At 36.8% G+C, this 6,383-nt stretch overlaps 1 long non-coding RNA gene across 2 annotated transcripts; it reads right to left on the bottom strand.

Annotated features, from left to right (window-relative positions):
• Nucleotides 1–368: 368 nt before the first annotated feature.
• LOC140182579 (uncharacterized) lies at nt 369–1,315 on the bottom strand. 2 transcript variants are annotated; one of them, XR_011878469.1, is made up of 3 exons: nt 1,152–1,315; nt 1,006–1,060; nt 369–917 (listed from the first exon to the last, which is right to left on the bottom strand). It is a non-coding gene; the product is annotated as an uncharacterized lncRNA (long non-coding RNA). The 2 variants fall into 2 exon arrangements; XR_011878470.1 differs by having other exon boundaries at nt 1,011–1,060; nt 1,152–1,295.
• Between the last annotated feature and the right edge of the window lie 5,068 nt (nt 1,316–6,383).

Below are 6,383 nucleotides of genomic sequence, written 5' to 3'. Positions count from 1 at the left end.
AGAAGACAGAGGAAAGCAGAGATTCAGAAGACAAAGCATCTCCAAAACTCCAACATATTCTCCATTACTGCACAACAAGTAACCTTTAATTATGCTCTCTTGGTTATTCGCAATTCAACTGATAAACATAATTGACTTCCTGACTAAGATTTATAAGATAACCATAGATTGCTTCAAACCAACAATCTCCGTGGGATTCGACCCTTACTCACGTAAGGTATTACTTGGACGACCCAGTGCACTTGCTGGTTAGTGGTACGCGTTGTAAAAAGTGTGATTCACAATTCGTGCACCACATCTTCTCTAAAACTCGGACTTTGCCACCCTGTTCGGGTCCAAACCTGTATTCTTTTCAATTTAACATACCCTTTCTCATCATCATAACAACCACCACAATAAATCTACCTCAAATCAACAATTAAACTCATACAATATTCAAATCCAACAACCAAAATTCAACTAAGGATCATAGTTCACAAATCCTAGGCTTTTAACACAAAATACCTCATTATCACAACAACCTCCACAATAGTTATACCTCAAATCAATAATTCACCAAATCATTAGTTAATCAACAATAACATTCAACCATAATTCTCTCCAAATTAACATAACAACATTCACCATCCAAAATTAAAAACTAATTATCCAATAAACTTCAACCAAATATATTCATCGATAAATTACTAAACATTAAACATACACCTGCATTCCAACTTATCCAATGGTCATCTAGCCTAAGTTTTCACAGAACATTATATATTAAATGCAAGAAACCTAAACCATACCTTAGCCGATTTTCACGTAACGACCAAAGCTATTTATTCAAAACCAAAACAGCCCCTCAAAACTCAACTAATCTGCTTCCTCCAAGTTCCAGTATTCACAATTTCAAGCTCCAATTATTTATTTTCAACCTAATACACATTCATAATACATATATACCCAATTTAATACTCAAAGCTCAAATTTAATGAAATTAAAATAGAATTATCGTATCCTCACCTTACCCAAGCTTCACATAAGCAAGAGTGAACGTTTCTCTCAAGCTAATTGGATCCTAAAACATCAGAAATCAAAGAAATTCAATATTCCCACTTAAAATTCGAAAATTGGGGGAAGATGAAGCTGAGAGTGATTAAACAAGTTACCTATGAAATTGTTCCGATAGAAATGTAGAGCTCGACGCGGTGAACGCGTGGCCGCAAACGGTGCAGCGATCGGAGCTCGGACGGAGAAGTTACGGGGATCGGAAGATTACCGTAAGGTTTAGGGAGCTTTCATTCTCCCTGGAGCTTTCACGTTGTTCATACGTGAAAATGAGGAAGAAAGGGCTTTCGGCTCATTTAAAGTGTTGGTCCGGTTGGACCGACGGCCCGGTTTGGGTCCGGTTCAATCGGTTCGGCCTATTTGGTCCAATCTTGGACCGATTTCTTCGAAATTAGTGTCAAAATTCTCGTTTCGATGAGCTCTACCCTATTTTGATATAATATTCGCATTTCTAATCCTCCTTATTAAAAAATAATTTATTAACTAATTATCTACTAATTTAACCGGGGTTTACAACCTTTGATACCGTTACATTATTATTATTCCTTTTATGTTGAGAGTACATGCCCCTTTATAACGTTTTATTAAATTATTTAACATTTCCTAATTTTTACTATGTGCCCTTACATGACCTTTGATACCGTTACATTATTATTATTATTCCTTTAATATTGAGAGTACATGCTCCTTTTTATATCTTGTTCAAGGAACCCTATTTTATTATATGCAACTAAAATGACCCCTTATATCATTATTGCTCCTTTATTTTAAAGATCAAGGGTACATACTTCTTATAATATCTAATCCAAGTATTTCAAATACTCACTTTCTTACTATATGCACTTAGATTATACTTTTTACATTATATCATTAATATCTTCTTAGGGTCAAGAGTACATGTTTTCTTATAATTGTTTTATTCAGCTAATTAATATCCTATATTATTATATTGATATTCCCTTAAGGGCCAAGAGTACATGCCTTCTTATGTCTTGTTCAACATATAGGTATATGTGTGATCTCTTACATGGTTATATTATTATTTATAATATTTTAATTCAATTATTTAAATTACCCTATTCCATCATGTGCATCCATGTAACCTATTATACCATTATGTTATCATCATTCCTTTAAAGTCAAGAGTATATGCTTTCTCAAATATTTTATTTAAAAATTTAATCCTATGTGCATCTATGTGATCTCTTCTATCATTATTCCTTTAAAGTCAAGAGTACACGTTTTTCTTCAAAATATTTAATATCCTTATATGATTCTTCCCTTGTGTACGTTTAAAACACCTAAATGTAAATTAAACTGAGGGAATGATCCTTCGGTAAGGGAAGGTGACCCCCAAAGATAAGATATCGATATAATCCTTCGGTAAGGGAAGGTGATCGATCGAGATGATCCTTCGGTAAGGGAAGGTGATCGAAAAACGTTTGGGATAAGAACCTTCGGTAAGGGAAGGAGACTATCCCATCAATTTTATATAATAATATATCTTTTTATATGACTCCCTTCTTGTGTATGTCTAAATAACCTTTGGTTGTAAATTAAACTGAGGGAATGATCCTTCGGTAAGGGAAGGTGACCCCCAAAGATAAGATATCGATATGATCTTTCGGTAAGGGAAGGTGATCGATCGAGATGATCCTTCGGTAAGGGAAGGTGATCGCCAAAACGTTTGGGATAAGAACCTTCGGTAAGGGAAGGGGACTCCCACTTATACCGGTTTGAGCTCAATACCCTCCATATAAGTTATAAATTAAGAAAGAAAGAAGGCACGAATGAAAGCTTGAGTTCTATGTTTTCCTTAGATTTAATTATGATTATGTTGATGTTATCCTTCTATTTTCCTATATGTTTTCCCTTTCTTTTACACACATGTTTTACAAAAAAGAAGATGCATATTACATGCCATGTTATACGCTTGTTTTTAAAATCCTGCACGTGGGCTGGAGATGGATATGGAGGTGTTACATAGCACTCTTACTGAGACGTTAGGTTCTCACTCCCTTTCTTTTCCCATACTATCTCCAGAGGAACATGGCACAACGGATAGAGACGACGCAGTGCCCCCGAGGGTAACTTCTGAGTATGACCCCTCAAAGCACGCGTGGGTAGTTGCGACCACTACTACCGTGCTCCAGACTATCCACTTAGATCGAGAACCCGTGGAAGAAGAACCCCAGCTGCTCGTCATAACCTTCCTAGATAGGAATGCTTCAACATCTAGAAAGCGGTCACCTAAGGTGGTACACCTCGAGTCCGACTCCGAGGCCGAGGAAGAGGAATCCGACGACCCTGGCCAGAAGGAAGACACCATGGAGGCGGATCCAGAGGAGAAGTTGAACCCTTGCGGAAGTCCAAAGGTGGAATACGTACCCTATTCCCCCACTTCGGCACCCCGTCGAGTTTTGGTTCATCCCACACAACAGAACCGGGTCTTCACTGCGCGAAAGGGTGTTGGAGGGAGACCCCTGGTACCTCGATTCGTGAATAACTAAAGACTCCTGATCAAGGATAGGATAGGATGCAAGTAGGGGAGCCTCCTCGACGAGATTAGTTTAGGACGTAGTTAGCTTCTTTTCCTGTTTTAGTTTCCTATAAGTATTTTGAAACGTACTCATGGTTAAGATGTTTATTTCACTTTAATTCAAATCCCAACGTTTTAGCGCTACTCGTTTTCCGCTCTACACGTATTTACTCCTTCCTTGCGTAACGATTTAGTCATTCTTTTTCTTGGATCAAGTGTGGCATCTTATTTTAAAAACCTCCACGATAGTATAAGAACTTAGGGTGTTACATATTTGCTAAATAAAGTACCCACTAAGACAGTTTCTTCAACACCATATGAAATATGGAAAGGACGAAAATCAAATCTCAAACACATTAAAGTTTGGGAATGTCCAGTATATGTTAAGAAATTGTAGAGTAATAAACTTGATGCTAGGTCCAGTAAATGTAGATTCATTAGTTACCCTAAAGAAACAATGGGTTATTATTTATATCACTCTTCTAACCACAAATTATTTGTGGCAAGAGGTGGAACCTTTTTAGAAAAGAAATTTCTTTATGAAGGAAGACAAAGTGAAGAAATAGAACTTGATGAAGTTCAAGAAACCAATAAAAAAGTATAAGCTCAAGAATATGAAATTCAAGTTGAGCAACCAATTTTGGATGTACTCAAACTAACAATAAATTTATCATCTTCAAGAGTTGAGGATAAAGAACCAATAGTAGTTCAAAGAGAGGTTAATGAACCAATCATTGAACTACCTTTGGAACCGGTTTAGTAACCTCAAAATTTGGTATAAAAAGTACCTCTTCGACGGTCCATAAGAGAACATCGTTCACCATTGAGGCTAAATCTAATGGTGCAAGATGATGTGAAAAATGGGTTCGATTATGATGATAATGATCTTAAGAATTATGAAGAGGCAATGCAAAGTTCTGAAAGTCTAAAATGGTAGAGTGCTGTGGAATCTGAAATGGAGTCTATGAGAATCAACCATGTTTGGACTTTAGTTGAACCTTCATAGGATATAAAATCTATTGGTTGCAAATGGGTTTATAAGAAAAAGATTGGAGTAGATATAAGGTGGAGACCTATAAAGTCCGTTAGTTGCCAAGGGATACCGTCTAAAGGAGGGAATAGATTATGAAGAAACATTTTCTCATGTGGTAATGCTCAAATCTGATGAGTTTGGAAAACTCTAAATTAAATTGATGATGATCAAACATTATTAACAGCAAAATTATTAATCTAATTTTGATTGATATATTAATTAAATTAATTTTGCTGTGCAGATTTTTAATTGGGCCAATAATTACAAGCCCAAGTGTGAATTTTTGCTTAGCATTGGTTCAAATATTAATCAATAAAGTTTGGCTGAATTATTGTTCTTGTGTTGGGCCAGACTTAATGCTTGTGGTTACAAGCCCAATTATAAATCTTTGCTAAAGTGATCCAATGCTTAGCCTGAATCAAAATATTATTGGGCCAAAATCAATGTTGTTACTACCAAGCCCAATTTTAATTTTGATGAATGTTTCCATTGCTTGATCCGAAACAAAATTCATCAGGAAAGCAAATGTTACCATTACCTCACACCTTCAACGGATTTCATTTCTCTCTTTGATGGATTTCAAATTTAATTTAAAGCATTGGGAACATAAGTAAGTGAGAGAAGATTGATTTGATTGCTATGATAGCTATGCACGCCTCTCAGCAAAGGGAAGTAAAAGCAACCTTACTTGTGTAATGTGTTTATTACATTGAATTGCTTTTTCCAAGTTGTTTATTCTCTCTCATCTCTTTCTTCTCTTCGGGCATTAACCAGGAAATAATGGAAGCCATGGAAGCTACACCTACTCACCGAAAAGAAGATAGAGCTCGTCTCAAGACCATCATGAAGATGGCAAGAAAACATACCAAAATAAAAGTGTGCTGTGGCTAAGATCTTCACTAAATATGGTTAGATTTGGTGAGGTATTCTCGAGCTCTTCATGCTCAAAAAGGAAGAAGACGATTCGGCCAGCAAGGAAGAGATTCTTGGAGGCATGGCTTGTCTTTGATTTTGCTCAACCACCACAGGAAGTAGCTAGAGTGGCGAAGTGATGGTAGAGACAGAGATTAAAGCAGATGAAGTCGTCATCATCATGAAGCATCAAGGGCTAGAAATCCATCTTGGAGAGCAAGCCAAGGATGGAGAGCTCGGATTGATGAAGAGTGATGATCAAGAAAGGACTAGAGGTAATTGCATGTTGGGTTTTGCATGGTTATCTCTTCTCTCTCTATATGGCCGAACCGGTTCTGTTTTCTTAGAGAAGAAGAAGTTAAGCTTGGGTTTTGGCTTCAAGTGTGGAGGCTTCCCTCTTCTATAAAAAGGGGGAACAGCCACTGGTTGGAGCAAGGAGTTAGAAGTAAGCATTGAGAGTGCAAGGCACAGGATTCTCAGAGCTACCTAAGCTTACAGATTTTCTTCTCCTTCAATGTATTCTGTTTTGTATTTTTCTGTTTAATTTTGTCATGTCTTGAGTCTCATGGAAAAAGGCAAACAGTGAGGTTTGTAATGAAAAAGTCATAGAGCGGAAAAAGACAGAGAGTGCAAAATTAAAAGAAAAAGCCATAGATGTCTTAGAGTTCCTTTGTTCATCTATGTTGTGTTTCATGATTCTGTGGGAATCCCCTTGTAAGTTGGGTTAGCACTTTACAGTTTGTAATCAGATTGATTATAGTGAAATTCTATCATGTTTGTGATGGAGACTGGATGTAGGCTGCACTGCACTTAGCAGCTGAACCAGGATATATTTGGGTGTAATCTTCT

Source organism: Arachis hypogaea, chromosome 20 (genome assembly GCF_003086295.3).
Source record: "Arachis hypogaea cultivar Tifrunner chromosome 20, arahy.Tifrunner.gnm2.J5K5, whole genome shotgun sequence".
Lineage (NCBI taxonomy): Eukaryota > Viridiplantae > Streptophyta > Magnoliopsida > Fabales > Fabaceae > Arachis > Arachis hypogaea.
Note: the sequence above shows the minus strand (reverse complement) of the source record. Positions and strands in the feature narration are given on the sequence as shown.